This window comes from Amblyomma americanum, chromosome 9 (assembly GCF_052857255.1).
Source record: "Amblyomma americanum isolate KBUSLIRL-KWMA chromosome 9, ASM5285725v1, whole genome shotgun sequence".
NCBI classification, from domain to species: domain Eukaryota; kingdom Metazoa; phylum Arthropoda; class Arachnida; order Ixodida; family Ixodidae; genus Amblyomma; species Amblyomma americanum.
In genome coordinates this window covers 58,563,718-58,584,835 of record NC_135505.1, presented here as the reverse complement: position 1 = coordinate 58,584,835, position 21,118 = coordinate 58,563,718, and the positions used below count along the sequence as shown (strand labels likewise).

The 21,118-nt window shown below is 46.3% G+C and overlaps 1 non-coding gene across 1 annotated transcript; it reads right to left on the bottom strand.

The window, feature by feature from the left end:
• Positions 1–20,755: 20,755 nt before the first annotated feature.
• TRNAP-CGG (transfer RNA proline (anticodon CGG)) lies at positions 20,756–20,828 on the bottom strand. The gene has a single exon. It is a non-coding gene; the product is annotated as a tRNA-Pro (tRNA).
• Between the last annotated feature and the right edge of the window lie 290 nt (positions 20,829–21,118).

Sequence of the window (21,118 nt, the reverse complement as noted above, 5' to 3'; positions counted from 1 at the left end):
GATTCAACGATCGCATTGCGCACCATTACACCCACACAGAACATCATTCTTCACCTCGAGCAATATGTCCTCATTCGTCCTACTTTCCGCGATTCACACGCGATACTCGTGCTAAACCTCACCAAGGCTTTCGACAACACCGCCCACACGGCGACGTTGCAGGGCATCCAACTCGTTCAGCCCAGCGGGCACCTACAACTACGTGCGCGAGTAACTCTCTATCCGAGTGACTTTCCTGCACGTGGAGGACCAGGCCTCACCCCTAATGACGCTTGGTAGCCGCGGAACACCACAAGGAGCCATCCTCTCTCCCCTCCTTTTCTTAGTGGTCCTCCTAGGTCTCAATCCAAAACTCTCCTCCATCCCCAATCTCCACCATAGTATTTACGCCGCTGACATCCGCCTGTAAGTCAGCCGCGGTAGTGCTACTGTCATTGAGGACACCCTCTAACGCGGAATTAACCCAGTCGTGTGATCTTCCGAAAATTCCCAACTCCCCTGCTTCTTTTCAAGGTGAATCTCTTACTTATTCCTCCGCGACCCGGATAATTCCTCAAACCGGATGGCATCCTCCTTGTTAAAGGGCAATTAAATTCCACGGATCCTCATGCACTGTTTGCTTGGCTTATATATAGAACATAGTCGCCAAAACACTACCTTAATCCAGCAATTTCCCCGACACGAAGACCAAAGCAGTCGTCTCATTTACCTTATATCACCTAAGGAATTGAGGGTTTAAAGAGCACGAAACCGTGAGCCCCGTACAAGCCTTTATACTAAGTCACCTCATTTACTATCCTTATAACTAACCCTCTCCCAACGAGAACTTTAGAACATAGACAACATAATCTGCAAACCTCAAATTAACCTCATTAAGCCTCACCCTCGGGACCTCCATTGCCAGGCTTCTGGCGTTAGGCCTCTGCAAAGCAGCGGCGGAAGATGCCCGCTTTCTGGGTCAATATCAGCGCCCTTCGCGCACGACGGCCGGCTAGCGCATCAACAGTCATGTTGGGATCGCGTAAGAGTCCCGCTGTTTGCGCAATGCCTCCGTTCTCCCTTTAATTCAACAATGCTTTCGTATTCTCCCCCTTCCCTGTAACGTGAACTCTGTCTTCTACAGCGGTCGACGGCAGGAAAGGACGGAGACTACACAAATGCTACCCCAACTTCGAGGAAGTCGCATGGGTGGATGCGCCCGAATATCAGCACCGAAACACCTTTGAGCCCGTGGTTACGACCACGCCACTCGTCCCACTTTCCTGCCTTCGTTATGACTGCTTTCGTTATGAATGCCTTTCCCGATATCGCCGATGAGGCGACCATCACGCTAGCCTTAATCTCCAACCCTCCCCCAAAATTGTTATCACCTATTCCATAACAACAATCAATTATTTCTCTAAATGTCGAATATCTCCGAAAACCCTACGGCTCCTACAATATAAGCCCCCAACCCACACCATTCAGCTCCTGTGGACCGTCAAGACTCCTGGCTCCCAGGGAACAAGGGGGATCAGTCACACATTCATGTCATTACTATTCTGGCAGTGCCCAGCTCCTATCCCGACCTCGCAGCGAGGTCAGCGAGGGACCAGTTGACCCCTTATCAGCACCTAACCCTAAATTACCGACTTCACCGACGCCTTTACCCACCGGTCTTAAGTTCCCTATCCCGCATGCCCGATATCTCCTGGCACCATGTGTAAACGCACGCCTTCCAAAATCCAGCAGTTCTTTCGCATATCAACCCACCCTCAAATCTCCCAACTTTCATATTTTGAGGCGGCACGCCACCATAGCCCACATCACGCGCGCCAGCCCTATCATTCCCCTAAGCATATTCACTATAGAGGACAAGCGGTAGACCGCACTCCGCAGCTCGGAGCAAGACCTACAGGCTTGGCTTGTCCAATGGGCTGACTGCGTAGTCGAGGTGAATAAGCTGTTGCCGTTCCACTGGGGTTGAGCCGCTGCGATATGAGGGACTGGGCCTTTGCCAATTAAGTTTACTGCCTGTATGTTTCACTTCCCAAGCTTCAAAGTTATGTACTGAAAAGGTTTTTCACCCCATTTGAAGCCTAGCTCCGAAACATCTAAGAACCTGGGGCAATAAATTTCGCTTAAAAAAAACAGTGAAGGAGTGTAGAACTGTTTTGTCGGTTAGCGCTCATAAAAAGTAGTCATTGTGCAATGAAACCCGGGCATATGGAATTTTCCCAGCGTACCCCAGAACTCGTGCGACCTCAAGAAATATAATGACGGATGCGTCTCGCTCCCTCATGTAAAGCATAGGTCTTTGCTAAATTTATGAAAATTTCGAAAATTTCCTTTCGTTCAATAGTCATTTACAACGCAGTAGTAGTGTTTATTGAAACAATCCAATGAGTACTCAAATTCTTGAACGCACCTGGACGCAGGATTTATGTCGAAAACATAGTCACAAAGCTGTAAAAAACTTTAATGGGGTGGAGCATAGCCTCCCGATTGCTTGTTTCTCTCTCGTATTGCACCAATACCCATTCTGCAAAAGTACGCTAAACTTAATACATTAAGTGAAATCATCTACCAGCGTGAGTCAGAGCACGCAAGATGTTGCTTAAACTTCATCGTTTACGAACTCTTCCTCCATGGTCCTACTGGCAACTCATAGACAATCGCTCCTGTGCTTCGCCGCCGATATGAGACGCGCATCTAACCCCAGGGTGTATAACATACACCGATGCATCACGCACAGCACTACATGGAGTTACCGCAGTTTACAGTCCCTCCCATCCTCGCCTTAACTCCCGCGCTATATATAGCTCGGATACTGGCATCCCCCCTTGCCTTGGAGCTTCAAGCGATAAACAATGCAATTGATTCCCTTCCACTCGTACCTACTTTCGATATTGTTCATATTTACACTGACTCCCTTTCCGCCCTTAAGCAGCTTGAGACTGTCCGGCGCACATTCCAAACTACACAATCCACTCACCAAATCTGCGCAAATTACCCCAGTACTGTGCGTATACAATGGATTCGCGACCATGCTCGCGATCCGCATAATATTCATGTGGATACAATGATACACCTTCACACATCAGATATCCAGCCACCCACCGCTCTCCAGATCCGTTACTCCCAGATCCATTCCTGTCCCATGTTCCCAAGAAGCAAGCTTTGCGTCAGTGAACACCTGCTCCAATTCCTCCGTGTTCGTACCCCTTCCCCTGTAGTGTCACTCGGGAGGAGGAGTTATCTGTGCTCCGGATTCGGGCAGGAGCGGCTCTCAATCCTTCTCTGCGTGATCGTTGGCGTGACAAACGCTTAGAAGTGACTGACAAGCGTCCCCATTGTGGTGCTGCGAGCGGAGCTGTGTGACCCAAAACTGTTGTTCTGGACTCCCGGCTACACCCTCCGGGAGACCACGCTTCCTAAGGAAGGTAGGCCTGCGATGGGACGTTGAAGGCTACTATCGTAAGTGGACACTGGAAAATCGCTTTATCGACAAAGTTTTGCCACTTTACAGCCGCGGCTTGTTTACACTCCTCCTTCTAGCTTTCTCTCCCTTTCTCATTATGCCTAATGGTAAACATCTCGAATAAAAAAAAAATGGCGTCGCCAGCAAGAGATGTTTTCGATAGTTCTCAGATGCACAATTTTTTAGGTTTGAAATCTGCTCCAGTTCAGCGTTCTGTTACGGCTCAGCCTGTTAAAGACGGCTCGGAACCTAAAATATAAGATAGCGCAGGGATAATTCCACACAGACTTTTAAATGTCTTCCTCTGCTTTCTTTATTTTATTAGTTTGTAAGGAAAATGCACACATTTTGCGAAAAGATTCGACTTGCCTCACTTGAACGCAATGTGTCAGCGATGGTGAGCGACAGCGGGAGCTGTGAATTACTGAATGGCCGAATGACTAAGTAAACTTGCATGCACTAGCGTGGGGCAGAAAGGCAAAATAGTATTGCCCGCGCCAGCAACAGCAGTACCCGTAATAGTTTATCAAAATATTATTCAGGAATGCGCTCGTCCATGCGTAGACCGCCGTGCCCTCCATGATTGCGCACATGACGAAACAAAAGTTAGGAGCACACGAAAAAGAAAAAATAGCAATTTCCTACGCACACACACAGAAGTGCGAAATTTCAGCCAGATTGAGAATTTGAGGAGAATCGGTAGCCTTACACGCACTACCGTTCTGAAATTCCTCGCTGCTGTCACAGTCTAATCATCCAGCTTAAATATGGTGTTGAGAAGCGTGCTTCACTTTATTTTCGCATTTCACTTATACACAGCAATAAGCTGGATGCTTATGCCCGGGGAATGGCCTGTCTTTTACCTAAAGCACTTTCCGCAATTATTGCGCAAAAAAAGTTGGAACATGCGCATCGCCACATGCAGCCAGCGATGCCCCAACTTAGAAGCGTAGCGTCCAAGGCCTGTAGGAATCGTCCTAAATGTACGGAACGTGATCCAACGATATATGTTTTTTCAGCAGTATTATAAACGCTCTACTAAATTACTTTTCTCCCAAGACGACTATTGCAATCCCGTGGCAGGGCAATGTCAAAACTGGTATGCTCAAATTCTAAAATAACAAATATTACATGCACACTTCCGGCTTGAAATGACCCCGAAAAAATCCATGAAACGTGTTCATAGCGCTTTACAGTGTATGCTTTATTTTATTTTTTCCCCGTTGTTACCACTCCTTCTTTTCTGACCGGTACTTATATCTTTCATACCAAAACTGCAGAATCGCATGACAGATAAAGCTTTATCCGTTTGCGTAATTTGATTACGATGTTGCAGCCTACTGTGTGCTCCTGGTGTGTAAATAGGGCGCAACTGCCATTCGATGATAAAGCAAGAGCGGTCGCAAACATTTCTTGCTTAGATGCCTTTGCGGCATCCAGAGAAGCTGCCCGCAGCTACAATAACCGTGACAGCGAGCTGGTTTTGCGCTTATCCCATCGACAGAGGTGTGCATTTTCGCTCGGCCACGAACGGTGGCGGAGAGTCAACGCATTAGCACCACAACTCTGCTTCAGTATGTTAACAGTGGCTGTGTCTGCACAACTGTCCAACCTGCACTCTCTGCTCCATGGAATCAGACCAGCAGAGAAACTAAGGCTACTGGATAACGAGGGTGTGTCATGGCTGCAGCCGCTGGACGCAGTGCCCCCACATGACATCCCCGGTGTCATCTGCAATGCTGTGCAAGCGGATGCAGGTGAAGTTGTGTCTCTCCTACGCATATCTTGGCTGCGCTGCTGGTTGCTGCGGTGGCACCGTCCTTTTGGTTTGCGCCTCCACAAGCTCAGGGCAGCACCTACTGATCAGAAGTGTCCCGTGATCTTGAGGCGCATGGCGTTCGCGCTGCAGATTAGCGAGCGGCAACCAACGATGGCATGGACATATTACAGCAATGCAATCACCGCCTGTTTGCTGACCGAGGAGCGGGCGCATGTGCCCGGGGAGCACAGTGCTGTGTACGTGGTGCTGTGGCCGAGCTTGCCTCTGCTGGGCCTCCACAACCTGGGGGTCGGCATGAAAGAGCCACTGCTGGTAGCACTGCGCGCAGCACTTGATTACGACGCATTGGAGCTCCGTTTTGTGCAGGAAAAAAACATCGACGAAGCCTTCCGTAGCGCCAACCGTGTGCTAAAGCAGTCGATCGGGCTGCAGGAAAGGGCTCTGTGCTTGAAAAGAAACCCGCATTCGTCGACAGATGCCCAGGTTGGAAGTTCTGCTGATGCCGCTACTGCTATAGCAAAAGGCAAGTATGCATTCATCATTGAGTCCTTATTATTCTCGACATTTCAGGGGCTCCTAAATTATTTCTAAATTTGTTAATGGGACATATTTAGCTTATTCACTTGAGGGCTATATGATTCTTCTTCTTTAGCTATATTATTATTGAATAAAATTTACATAGATTGTTCATGAGCTTTCTCTGTATCTGTATGAAGAAATATTTTTGAAGGGTCAAATCAACAAGGATTCCCGTATGACAATAACCTTCTAGGATATGTACTGCACATATGTGAAGCTTACATTTGTGGGTAAGCCTAGAAAGTGATCCTAGCCTTGCCTTTAATGCTGTGCGTTCTGCGGAGCTCACAAATGATTACAGAACATGGTAGCTATTTGAAAGCACTATAATAGCTGTACAAACTTTTGGGCGTTTTGCACATGTCTCTTTTTAATTCCCGGTAGTGTTTCATTCATACCTGTATTTAACGCTTTGAATATGCTTAATCTCTGGATGCATTCACATAACAGTTAGAAAAAAATATAGATTTGTGCCAAGATAGGCATGCTGAATGGTGTGAAACAAAAATGTTATGACGTTCATGCTATTAAAACCGTCGTTGATATTCGGTGGACAATGTAGCAAAAACTATGGCCCGCCAAAAGAGATTAGCACTAGCGATCGACATCTGGAGAGGCGAAAGCACCCTATGGGGGTTTTTTGTGCGAATGCAACTAATACAGTGAGGGCCCAGTTGTCCCTGTTTGCATTATTTCTAAATAGGGGCGAGCAGGGCAAGAGAGCTTGAAACTGCTGAGCAGAGTGAGATGCTTTTTGGAAACATTTTCTTTTAAGAACAGCTTGGTGTCTGACTGGACCGTCTTCTTTGATGGAGAACATTTCCTCGTTATCATATATATTTGTTTTGTGCGTTCAATCATTATTGCGTCCAGATTACGGTAATTGCCCCTCCAAACTGTTTTTGGCTGGTGGCTGTCGAGTAAAATTTTGCAGTTCGGACTCTTATATTTTTTGCCCCAAAATAAAACACAAACTGAAAAATTAGACATGCCAGTTCACCACAAGTAAGCATGATTTAAGCCCATGGCCACAGCTAGGTATAAACACTCAGCAATGATATGGATGCATATGTTGTCAGCCTGCTGCAAGCCACAGTAGTCTGTTCCCCCTGCCATGTCCACGAAATAAAATGCATCTGCTGCTCTCGCCGCCAGGTTTCTTGCATGATAGGTTACCCTTTATTCCACATTTTTCAGGCCACTTGTGACAACGTTGTTCAGGTTTAGCGCGAGCAGTCTCATGCCAAATGTAGAAAGGTAGCAGAGCGAGTGAGGCTAACATGCAAACTGTTATGTCTTCTAAGCAATCTTTTGAGCAAAGATTGGGTACGACGGCAATTGGTATGAAGACGCGATGACAGTGCATGTACTAGGGAACTGCTTTCTGTGACTACGTGGAAGTGGAAGCTACAATCTCAAGACGCTGGCTTCTATGAGCGCGCCATTCGGAAGCCATCACGGCACAGACTTATAAAATTTAAAAGGCAAAGGCGGGCTAGTTGGTGGCTAACGGGGGAGTGCATATTGCAATTGCGCAAAACGACGAGGGACGAAGTCCGCGTTGTGTCTTGTGCATTCTTCTCTTCGTCCCTCGTCGTTTTGCGCGGTTGTAATATGCACTCCCCACGGCACAGACACAGGTCTGTGAGCTAGAGGCGCGCGCTCGTGACGTCCACTGCACAGCCAGAAAACGCTGTCCCCGACTATAGGCCAGAACACGAAAGAAATTTTGAGCGCAGCTATAATGGATGGTTGGATGGACGGACGGATAAGACTGAACCCTTTTTATCGGGCAGTGGCGCAAGCCACCTGGCCATGACTCGTAAAATATTACTCTTGTCTTGATTTTAGCCAGCAATCAGATAACCTTCGTTTAGTTACGCCTACCCGCTTAAATTTTATTTTTCCTTCACTGTCCTTAAAACCAAATGCTTTGAATAAATCAGCCCCGCTGCTTTCCACTGTGAGAAAGAAAAGTATCAAGTGTTCAGCCGTTTCCTCCTTCTCTCCGCCCGCACCGCACAACGTGTCTATCTTGTGGTACCTGACTCGATATGTCTTAGTTCTCAAAGCTCCTCTCATGGCCTCGAACAACAATATGCTTCCTCTACAATTATCATAGATATTTTCTTTGGAAATTTCCTAAATAAATATCCTGCATGCACCCTGTGCCGAATTTGTTAGCGTGCCTGTTTTCTACGGAGCTCTCTCTGTTCCTTTAACCTTTTTCTTAACCGCTTATTGCTTATCCGCCTCAACTGCCGTCCAAATATTTGCTTGTCAATTTTCTAGTTCACTTTCTCCATTTTGTGTCTACCATTCTCATCCGCAGGTATCTCAAAACCTTCCTAGCCCACTGCCTTAGCCCCATTTTTCTCAATTACTCCTCAAATCCTATCTTACTGCTAGCATTTCTGGTCTCGAACGACGCCCATCTCATATCACCCTGTACCTCCTGATTTGGTGCATTGGCTTGTGCTCCCAATGCTAGCCTTCCTGAGTCGCGTTGTTTGATTTCTATCCTTGCTTGAACATCTGGTCTTATGCACAGGACCGCTTTCCGTCGTTTCCTCTCTCTCTCTTTTCACCACCGGGGCAAACGCCTCCGTTGAGAGCAAGAAGTTCGCATGCGAACTTCTCAAACCGTGTGTTGTTAGAAGCCCGCGAAACGATGAGGTAGGTTTCAATAATGCAGCGAGCATTGCCGCAAGCTGTTCATCAGCATGCCTGCCCGTTGTGCGGTAATGTGCGAACGCGTGTGCAGATATCAGGCCTGATAAGATTTGTCAAGCCACTATCTAGGCCTCCGAGACTGGCACTTGTTGCGTTGCAAGACACGAATTTCGAACGTGCTCAACCTTGCTATTCGGAAATTCAGGGCTGAAGAAGCATCGCGCCAGTCGGCATAGTTCTTTGGTTTCTATCGGTCATACAGAGAGCCACCACGCCATTGCAGTGCGGCCGCTAGGCCGGTGCCGCCGACGTGTAAACGCAGAGAACGAACGCTGTAGCTTCAGTACGCACTTGTCCGTCCTCTGTACTTGTCTACCTGCATTGGAACTCGGTCGGTGTTGGGGTTACAACGATGGCTAGAGGCTATCAACAAGCGCGAGATTGCACTTGGCACGAGCCGGAAGCTCCAAGACTAGCCTTCACCACACGGATACAATGGGGCAGCTAGTTCAGTGATTATCTCAATTGTAGTAGTTAATTTTTAACTATTAAAGGCAGGCGCCCAACTGCACCTAGACACCGGTATCCGGCAATTGAACATAGACAGATTAAGCTTTAGAATATCAAAAATGCGACTGTTGTCATAATACGCAGACAAAGCACATGGAAACTTTACATGGTGCTTAAATCAAATAACACTTTCGCTATAACAATGAGAAAGCCAGATGACATTGTGGTCAGGCATGGTGCTTCAATAAAATGAAGCCGTTGCTTATAATAGTAAACAAAACTCGGGAGCAGGTCCTTAATTTAAAAAAAATCACAATTTTGCGACAACTTTTTAGTAAATTGCTCCTGCCATTGATGGCTTTTCGAAAAAAGAATGCCGCTATTTTTCCAGAACTTTTACTCGCCGACATTTAAGGGAAGATCAGCTCTGTCGGAACTTGTAGGTTTCAGTAGCACATTCTTTCTGTCAGTTGAATGAGGCTGTGAAAATATCGTTGATCAGCTTTAGGTACATGGAAAGCAAAGACGACGAAAATGATAGAGTATGATCAATTTATGGTCGCTTTTTCTGGCAGAGAAGCTTAATAAGTTTTTAAAGCATTTGATACCGCTGACTACTCAGGTTTACCGAAAGTAACACTTTAATGAACATACTCAAGATGAATGTGATCTTCATGATGTCTTGCTATGTAAGGGGTAAAAACTCATAAAAGTCAAGCTAACGTTAAGAATAAGAAAATATATCCATTGCAACACATTATATATTGAGAGGTATGGGGGATCAGTATCAAACCGCCGAAAAGAGTAGCAGAGCGTCACAAACATGACGTTGTGTCACATTTTTCCGCGCATACTTTTCACCTTAATTTATTTCTTTCCTTCTGGAACATCAAGCCGCCTCATTTAGCGTGTATATCTATTTCTTGGGATGCGTATAGAGTTGGCCATTTCTTCGTTTATTAAACGCCGGGTTGTCCAAAACCCTCCAGAGGCGAGAAATCAACACCACCTAGATACAAGCACGGTATACTGGCTGGTGTGACGCAACCTACGCCATCAGATTCAGGCTGAAAAAAAGTGGCCGCGTTCCTCCGAGCAGCGCTGTGCCCGAAACAAAGAGAGCAGAAGGTTGACGAAAGGAGGTTGCCGCTATCGCGAAATTCATTTGATTTTAATCACTGCCTGTGAACACCCTTTCTTATCTTCGAAGCAATTTTAACTTTCGGCTTTCACGCTGACTTAAGCCGCAGATATCAGTTGTCAGTGCTGAGCTTATCTCACGCTAGGTCCATGCGCAGACGCTTTTTCGTGTGCACATTTACGAGCGTCTGCTGCGAAGCATGGGCGTTCAACGAAGGTTTTTCGGCATATTGATCATGCCCCAAAAATGTTAGCCCTATTGTGATAGAATTCACCTACTGAAGTGTGTGCCTCAATTATTGCGATTTCTTGGAGATTGCGACCTGCGAAACCACTAGATACTATGAATACGTCGATAGAAGTACACCTGTTTGAAGATCGAAGGATTTAGAAGAGTCATGCCTTAATTTCCTACTGCATTATAAGCAAATGCAGAGAGATTTCACCTACTTAAGCTATCGGTCAACTTTCATGAGGGTGATTGGGTCGTTAGGTAATTTGAGGACAAATATTCTTACGTTCGTCGAGTGTAGGGTAGCGGGTACTCGAAATTTTGTAGTGCCAGGAGTGTACATAACGCTCATAAACAACCAGAAACTGTTCAGTGATGTTAGCAGTAGCATTTCCAGGAGCAGTAGCAGTAGCAAGCACCGCCATGATTGCACGTATCATGCGTAAAATGAATGCTGAATTGACAAAAAACCAGTTACTGACGTGCATCAGCTTGATGTTACCGGAACACTATCAAAAACCGGAGCACCACCGTGTTTTCTTCAGAAAGTTGAAATTTTCCGGTGTACTGCAGCGGCCGCGGAGTTTTCTTTCGAGAGTGGAAATATTTGTGCAATAAATCTTCTGTTTCTTTCCCGCCGCGACGGTCGAATTTCGATTGATGGAAAGTTCTAGAGGCCCATTCACAGTGCGATTTCAATGCACGACAAAGAACCCCAGGTGGCCAAAATTTCCGGAGTCCTCCATTACGGCATACCTCATTCCTCGTAAGGGGCTCTTCGGTGGCTCACCCTTTCCTTGTGGTGTTTTGGCGACACCAGAAACTATTGGAGGGTTTAGCGGAGAAATCCTTCCCACTTGTCCCATGTTGACGTCTGGTGTACATGTGTACTTCAAAGCCGGGCGGAGATCATGCGGCGTCGTACCGCCAGGCAAGTTCCCAAAGACGAAAAAAGGTGTTCGCATACGGATCAGAGCCTCGGCCAAACATTAGACTTGGTTGTCTAAAAGCGACAGATTAGTGATTGTTTTTGTAAGAAAGTCCTCCAGCACCAAATCCTGGCGAACAATCACGGTATTGCTCCTGTATCTCTGGGGACGGTAACTTGGTGCAAAACAACGCGTCCTTCCACAACCGGCATTACAACTGCTAATGAGTTGAATTCCGCACTCTGCCGATCTGAAGTGTCAGACTCCTTTGCGCTGCAACAGTCCGGGAGCATGCATTCTGAAGCTGATACTGGATATTTCGACGTGGCTTATGAAGCAGGTTTCGCTTTGTGTCGTGTTTGGCTTTCATCCGATGTGTGTCCAACTGGCCGCGCGCGTTGTACTTTACCGCATCTCTGTCTCTCGAAGGGAGACGGCAATCCGCGGCGATATGTGAAAACCGGTGACACAAAACACCGCTTGGTGATTTCTTTGTAGCGAAGTCGCCACTCTGCCTAGCGTCGTTCATAAGGTCTACCACACTTCCGATATTTATTAAATTTTGTGCTTCCATGAAGCGGTCTGTCAGACCAGAGATTTCAGTCAGCTTCTTGCATCCTTGTTCTTTGATGAAGTCGAGAGTGTGACGGAATCCCGTCTGGCCGGGGGGATACATTTCAAAACAAAGAGACGCCGACCAGTAAAACAAAAAAATTGTATTGACGTTTCGGCGCCCAGAACGGGGGCCTTGTTCACAATGGAAACACACCAAGAGGGTTCGTCTTTTTAAAAGCTATAGTAATCGCCGTAAAGATCGCGCGTAAATCGGGTTAAGATTGCCCTCGTTACGATTAAGCGTGTGAGCCGTTGTCTGTATCACCAGGGACTCGAGATGAAGCCGTGATGTTGTCAGTTTCTCTTTTTCGATGATTCTTGCTTTTTCCCAATCTATTCTGTGATTTGCCGTCACCGCGTGCTCTGCCAAGGCGTTATTGCGGGTATCTTCTTTCTGCACATCACGAGCATGTTGCTGTAGGCGCTTCTTGTAACTTCCGGTTTCGCCGATGTAAACACCGTTGCAATCTGCACAAGGGATGGCGTAGACAACTCCTGGGAACTTCTCTTTTGGCAACTGATCTTTGACGTTCATCAGTTGTTGTCGCATTTTCTTGACAGGGACATGGGCAACTTGCACGTCATACTCTCGTATCCTTGTTCTTTAAGGAAGATCGTCACTATAGTATTGCAACAGCGTTTAAATTGATCTGCGATTATGTGTTCTGAGGTCGTCAAACGTCTTGGGGACCACAGCCATGTCGACCCAGTGGTCGAAGTAACTGGAGAGATGAGCGGCAAGCTACTTGCCCGTATCACTAACTTCTGTTTGCCGTTGTTGGAATTTATCTTGCTAACTTTGTGCAGCAAAGTTAACGCGCTGCAGCAATGATTTTTTAACTTTTAGATAATCAAGGGTGTCTTACTCGGTGATACAGTCGATGATGGTAAGAGCTTCTTCAATCAGACACATGGTAATTGCTATGCCAGTTTCTCAGAAGGCCACTCCTGTCCGGTTGCTACACTTTCAAACCGCTGCAAGTAAGCATGAAGGTCGTCACTTCGCTCGTCGAACAAGGGGAGCATTTAATCTGGATTTACATGGCTTGCGAAGCCAGGATTAGTGGAGGCCTCGGTAGACGCAGTCACAGCAACCCTAGCTCCTCCCTCCAGCCTAACTCTATCTCCTTTTCGGCGGCCTATTTCCTCTTTTTGGCGAATTCCTTGTCTCTCTCGTTGGCTAAGCGATTAGTTTCTCTTTCGATTCCGCGTTCTGCTCGTCAAAGGTCCGTTCACCCTAAATCCATATGCGAAGTTCCGAGCCACAAACTCCCAGCTGGGTCCCGACCGCAGCCATCTTCTTGATCTTCATAACCACGCTTCGCCAGATTGCGATTGAGTATTTGGGCCCAGGATCGGTGCCGCGATCGGGGTCCAGGCGAAAGGGCTAACACTCCCCTGTCAGTTCGCGTTGCCGGATCCGCCGCTGTTCTGGACGCCGCCCGAGAGTCACGGCTGTAGGCGCAGTGCTGCGTCGAAGAGGTCCGCTCTACATTATCCTGCGTGCTGCAGCAAGGGTTCCACAAGACCCGAACCTCGAATAACAGAGACGCGGAGCTCCCACGGACACGCTCTCCTTTACTTTCTTCACCACTTCCAGCTCCTCTTCCACAACTTCCTCAACATCAGGACACTGGGCCATTTCCCTTCCTAAAACTGCAGTGTTTTTTTTTCTTAAAGAAAGGACACGTCGGGATCGCCTCAAACGATTGATTGCTGTTCATTTTTCGCTACCGGGGAAAATTTACAGGCTGAGAACATTTCTGGGCCTGGTTTAATGCCCAGAAGCAACTCCTGATGAGGGACGCCGTACTGAAGGACACTGGATTTACTGAGGCCTGGGTTTTTGCGCGTGCTGATGTCGCGCGGCTCACGGAAGCAAAGAAGCCAGAAATATGTTAAGCTCGGCACATAATGCGTAAAACTCTTGGTATCTCTCATAAATTACATTTAAAAAAGCCAATATCCATCACTAGGAATAAAATAATCAATGCAGCATAATGCGAAATCTTCCTGTTCCTCTAGCACATCACCACTGGCCGCCCACTAGCGCTTCGCTTTAATGACGTCAAGGCAGCACTAAGGCTTTTTATCTAGATAGATCATTGGTTTTTGAGGAACAAAAATGGCGCAGTATCTCTCTCAAATCTCAATAGACACCTGAACTGCGCCTTAAGGACGGCGTGAGAGAGGAAAGAAAGAGGTGCCGGAGTATCTGGCTCCAAAACAAGTTCAACCATGTCGAGATCTTAAACCTTCACTTACATCGCACAGCACATGGGCGCATTTTTCTTTTTTTTTGCATTGCCCCGCTACGGAAACGCGGCCGCCGCGGCCCCGTTTGAAACCGGGAACTCTGGCTGTATCTGAATGGTGTTGGCGAAATACGCCGCTATTTTAGCAGTTCTTTCATCATCGGTCCCCACACGGCGCGCTTTGGGTGTCTTCTCGAAAGTGAGAAATCTCTGCCTCTTTTTTTTTCTCGTAACATTTTATTAGTAGCTGTCTCTACTTTCTTATAAGCGCAATAGCACAATGGTCCCACTCAACGCAGAATTCGGTGCATTTGTCGTCGTCGGTTTGTGCGAAGCTTCAATGGTATATAGTATCCTGAGGTCAGACGTAGAGCCAATCAATGAAAACTCAATAAAAGATTACAAAATTAGTTATTAGAAGCTCGCAACTCGGCTAAATCGTTATTACGACGTGTATGTGTGTACAATAGACAATTGCGTTGGAAAGCATTTTAGAATCATATTTGCACAATCCAGCACCTGCCCCTTGGGTAGCAAGCCAGGAACGCCGCTTCTTGGCCACACTGGCACTTCTTTCTTTTCATTGCAAGCAAATCAATGCCAGTGAGGTACTAAAGGTTGTACGTGCACACGCACTATTCCGCAAAGCACATAAACATTAACATGTCTTTTTAAATTCCACTAAACCTGCGCACCAAATTTGCGTGATACGTACAAATGTATCAAGGACAGGCAACCATTCAGGCGTCTGGTCCTTCGCACCATAGGCCACATCCCACTAAGGCATAACAGGGACATAGATGAACGAATTGGCTCGGCGCGTAGAACTATCATGCTGCTCTTTCACGGGCAAAAAGTTCGATCAGCAATAACAGATCGCACGTAATGTCGGAGTGTTTCCGGACAGGCAGGAAGAGTGTAGTGTAAGCCGATACATCAATGTCCTTTTTGATTGTCCGCTGAAGAATGTCCCAGAAAAACACCGCATCGCGGCATAACACCGAGCAATGATAGATTGTCTCTGGTCGGCCTCAAAGGCGGCAGTTCAAAGGCCATGGCACAAAAGACCCCTTGGCACAAAGCCAGGCCTTGTCCACGCAGGCGCGTTGGTATGGTATGGTGAAAGGAAGGCTTTATGTGTGCGTCGTGTGGTATTTCACATAATATGGAAACAGTGTCCCTGTCTGTGTAGGCAACCGGAGGCGCTGAGCCATTAACGCTGTCACGCCGTTCTTGTAAAGGCTGAGATTAAATGCGCTCCCAAATGTTTTCAATTCCTCCTCAATCCGCTGGCTAATGGTGCGGTTGAGACTGCTCAGAGAAAGTAGGAATTACTCTCCTTCAGGACATTTTCTAATATATTACTTATAGGCATCGCTACAAAAATATAGACGTGTATAAAGCCACGACCATAGTTTTGTTTCTTGAATTTTTTGTAATCTGGGGAGCTGGGAACTAGTCAAGCTGAATTTTCAGCTTTTTTTCCCGCACTCCCTCACTTCATAAGTGAAATAAAGAATTTATTTATATTATAAAATGTTGGCAGCCTCACAAGATCAAACCTTCAATTTTGAATCGCCAGTTTAGTGAAAGCGCTTTCAATGTATTTTTCGTTTTTTTTTTCATAAATCGTTTATTCGGTCTGTATTTCTGAAAACATCCCAAAGACAACGAATAAGAATTCTAGAAAATTGTTATCACCCAGTTGTTTGTAAAAATGAACTGAGTGCGGGGATATTTTTTTTCTATTAAATACCAATAACAAATGAAGGCGAAAGTGCATCCTAATCGATGCACTTAGCGTGCAAATCACAGTGAAAATGTAGAAGCGGTCGATTTAGAGGAGGATTTAATTTGACTAAATTTCCGTAGCACTCCCATATCCCAGATATACGTCCCCAAGTTGCCTACTCGACCAGTAGACTTGTGCGTGCAAGGCAATGACGAATCGCCAGTAGCCCCTTCCCTTTTGCCTGTTTTGGAACTGCGTTCCATTCTTCCAGAGCGAAAGCCGCAATCTTAAGCTGACAGGTTATTTTTTCCTTTCTCCTTTCCCAACGCCGGGAACACCACAGGCATGACCTGCGCCCAAGCCCGGGATGAGTTGCCACTGATACCTATATTTTCTCATTCGTATTCCGAATAAAAATGTTTTATTCCTAGCCTTGTTAGAGCCTGCGTAAAACATTCCTGCTCAGGTTCCTGATTCATTGGGCTGCTTTGCGATTCCTAATCATCGTTGCATGAATGGCAGTGCAGTTCACGTTTAATACCTGCTGGTAGCTTTGTGAAGCGGTAATAAAATGGAGGTTGAAGCTCGAGCTGCAAGACTTGGCAATTTTGTTAAACCACATGTGTGCGCTGAAAAATACCTGCAAGCACAGGTCAGGAAATGACAGAGGACAAGCAGTGTGGTCACGCGCAATACTAACCTGTGTTAAATATTGCTACTATACAGCGGACGCATAACGTCTCACAGACGAACCGAATGTTCCCGAACCCAAGCCTTAATTTTGTTCGGGAAATGCCATAAAGACACGTTGATTTGTTTCTCCACCCGCTTGCAGAGGATACCGTCTGGAATGCCTCCTGTAGAAAGTGTAACGAGACCTTCCGTACGCGGGGAGAACTCAACAGGCACTGGTGGAAGGAGCACGGACAGGAATGTCTTGCCACGGTGAAAAACACATGAGAGGGACGAGTCCTGGACTGCTGCTGCGATGACCAAGGAGACCCAGCAGGTTCCCGGATGAAGTATTTCAGATCAACCTGCTGTTCCACCAGTGTTTGTTTCTACTCAATGACCATGACGTTTTGTCAAATAAAAATCATTTACGGCACCTCTGCGTAGGCAGTTTACAGCTTGGTGTTTAATGAAAATGCGTAGGCGAGGAGCAAACTTACTCGTGGAAGTGAAACAACGCTAAGCGCAAGCTACTGATACGGAAATCGCGCGTTGTTTATCTCGGCAGCTGTGGATTACGGGGAACTAAAATTTTATTGGACACACAGAAGCTGTCATGTGCTACGCGAATTGCATGTGCAGGCCTGTGCTGTGCTCGCTGCATGTTGCCGTCATCCATGGATTAAACACAACCAGAAATGAAACGTTCTGCTTGAAGCCTGTCTTATTCCTGAGGCCACGTGTAGGTAGCAGCGCTACGGACCCAACCAAGCGCAAAATGGCAGAGACAGTCCTAATATAAATTTTTTGTCGTCCTGTCGTTACGACACATGTTTGAAGTATTGAGATGTGTTTTGGTGCCATAGAACTGGCTCTATCGTTACGAAAGGAGACTGCAGAACCTACAGAAAATCCTGGTTCTAAAATAGTTTCTTTTGTCAGATCCCTCATTATTACAGGAATATCCGTCGTTACAAAATAAAATCTTCTCTCTTTTGATAGAGAAGCCTTTTCCTGCTGTTAGCAACTATAAATTCATATTTTGACAGAAAGCCATTGTAGGTCCGCACCCGACGTTACGTCGACGCTCGAAAATGCTTTAGTAATCATTTGCTATAATTAAGCGTTATTTTATGGCGAAAGCTCTACTCCTTACGTTTTTAAAAGTGATGTAGATATGCAAAAAACCTTCAGGAGTGTGCGGACAGCAAAAATTGTGGCATAAAACTGAAAACCATAAATTGAAATAAGAAAAAGAAAATATAATGAGAAAAACTAAATACATGAAAAATAATGTCTACATAATGGTATGGTTTATGGCTGTTCAACATCCCAAAGAGATTAAATCTATGAGAGAGACCATCGTAGTTAAAGGCTCCGGAAATGTCGACCACTTGGGTTCTTTAACGTCCGCTGACATCCCACAGTACACGAGTATCTAGAATTTTGCCTCCACCAAAATGCGACCGCCGCGGCCAGGATCGAGCCCGCGTATTTCGGGCCAGCAGTCGAGCGCCATAACCACTCAGCCACCGCGGCGGATGTATGTGGGCATAATGAAAAGTGAAATAAAGCAATCAAATAAAATAATTACAAATTAATTTTGTAAAGTCAAAATAATATATTATAAAAATTAAATCAGAAATGCAATCAAATAGCACAAAATAAATATCATTTATATTACCAATTATTCCGGGGCAACGGAACTGAAGACATGCTTTCTCACTTCTCCATTTAAGGGGACCGAAGTCCAAATTTATTTTCGATAGTCAACCCATTTTTATAAAGTACGAAGCACAGAGGAAATACAGCGCATCGTCTCTGTTGCGTGACCTTGAGCTGTCAATTAACATGTCACTTGTGTTCATGTTTTCGCTAAATAGAGCACGAGTTCGCATGTGAAAAGAATTTTTCAGGATGCTCTAAATGGAAGGCCAGATGTGGTATTCACTGCGATTTCTACGTGCATAACTCGGAATTTTAAATTACAGGAACTTATCAATGTTTGCTTATTTATTTATTTACACTTATATACTGCAGCTCCTAATGGGGCTAATGCAGCAGTGGTGGTTAACAATTCATGTGAAAACTGCAGCGTACAACACACCTAACATGTTACAATACATAGCGCGAAAAATGTGATAGGCTGTAACTAGTAAATCGAAGCAATGCACTATGAACACAACATAGAACAAAGAAAAATCATGTGGCACTGATACCTGTTAGGAATTCGTTTAATGGAGGAGACCGCGTTATGCCCGGAATTATGTTTCAATGTTCAATTGAACGAGGAAAAAAACTGTTTTTTAAATTATCATTGAGGGTTAAGTATGGCTTAACATTAAGCCTGTGGTGACTCCTGGTTGATCGCAGAATATCAGGAGTAAGACAGACTTTAGGTGTGTCGTGAAAAAGTGAATTGATGATGCAGTGCAAGAACTTCAATGAATCTACGTAACGGCGCACAGACAGGGGTGTTAGAATAAAGGAGGACAAGGCACAAGAAGGTGAAAAAGAGGACTGAAAAGGGACTTTTTAATCGAACGGCCAAGTAGACCAGCAGCACGCACCGGAGAGGAAACGTCGTTTTCCTCACTCCATCACGAGCCAAGTCATGCCACTCGGCCACATGGCGGCGCTCGCAGAACGTGAGCACGGCTGGGTGGCTCGAACCACCGCCTTATTTAAAGAGTTAAGCCTTATCCAACCATCCATATATACATCCATCCAGTGTGGGTGGCATTGCCCCCTTCCTTTCAAGAGGCATCGCCTCGATGCGTAGGGCAAAGGGGAAAAACAGACTGGAGGCACAAAAAGTACTAAGGCACGTGCGGCGTCGGCATTGAATGTGAACCCCGGCAGAGGCTAACGGGCGTAATAAGGTTTCATGCGCGACACGTGGACGACTTCAGACTTGGGCGGTCGAGAAGAGCGGTCGACTCATTGCCGGAACACTTTGTAGTTCACCTCGCTGAGTTGTAGCACCTCGTAGGGGCCGAAGTAGCGGCGCGGAAGCTTTTCAGAGCGCCTCGCAAACGTATTGGCGGTAGCTCAGTGATTAGGACACTCGGCTACTGATCCGGAGTTCCCGGGTTTGAACCCGACCGCGGCGGCTGCGTTTAAATGGAGGCGGGACGCTTAGGCGCCCGTATGTTTTGCGACGTCAGTGCACGTTAAAGATCCCCAAGTGGTCGAAATTATTCCGGAGCCCTCCACTATGGCAACTCTTTCTTCTTTCACGTCCTCCTTTATCTCTTCCTTTACGACTCGGCTCTGGTGTCCGCCGATATGTGAGACATATACTACGCAATTTTCTTTCACAGAAAACCAAATTTAGTTTTTTTTCCATACCCAGACGTGCTGGCCGGGTTTGCAAAACACATCCCTGTGGCGAGGTTGTAACGCCGGGCGTCAGTTTTCTGCTGGTGTCGATTCCGTTGTCTAGCAAGGTGGCGAGTAGCTTCTACGCCACGAAAGGTTTGTTCAGAGCCCGTGACAGACGAGGGGCCACAATCCGGGAGCACCATGGCATCCAGCATGGTCAGGGCGTCGCGGCCGTACAGCAAACGGAACGGGGTGAAGCGTGTCGTTTCTTGGAGGGCGGTGTTATACGCAAACGTGACGTAAGAGAGCATTTCGACCCAGTTGCTATGGTCAGCATCGCCATAAATATGCATATCTGCAATGGTCTTTTTCATCCTCTCAGCCAGTCCATTTTTTGAGGATGGTAAGCAGTTGCTTTTCTATGACTGGTGTCACTGTGACGCAGGACCTCAAGTGTAAGAGACGACGTAAACGCGGTTCCGCGGCCAGTTAATACAACCGCGGGGGCACCGTGGCGAAGCACAGTGTGGTGAACCAAGAACTGTGCAATTTCAGACGTGGTGACACGGGGAAGAGCATTGGTTTCACCGTAGCGATGGAGGTATTCTGTGGCAACAACATTATATATATTTATATATATATATATATATATATATATATATATATATATATATATATATATATATATATATATATATACTAAAGAAGGGAGCTAACAGTCACCGAAATCAAGGTGAATAGGGGAATGTTTAATTTTTGTTTTTTGTGCGTAGTGCTGATAAATGGGATAATAATCCTTATATTAATTTATCGCTTAAAGAAAATTACTTATAAAGCAGCAGAAAAAACAACCATGCCGCCGGTGGGATCCGAACCCACGACCTCCGAATACCGCGTCCGGTGGTCTACCAACTGAGCTACGGCGACGGCTGTCCAATCTGCTGCTCTCATGGGTATTTATGTTTATTGGGTGTAGGCGAACCTTGAGAGATTGGGTGGCGCTAGTGAACACTCTCAAGAAAGCACCCATATACTACGGTTGCGGGTGCCGCGGACATATCTCCTGCTTTTCCTCGTGTTGCCAACTTCCTCGATGACCTGTACAACGAGAACCACACTTCAGGAATGTCTCCCAGTGGGAGCAGCCAGTCGCTAAATTATATGGGCCTCCTTCTCCCGAACGCGGTGTACACAACGACTCCTCTATCCGATCACAG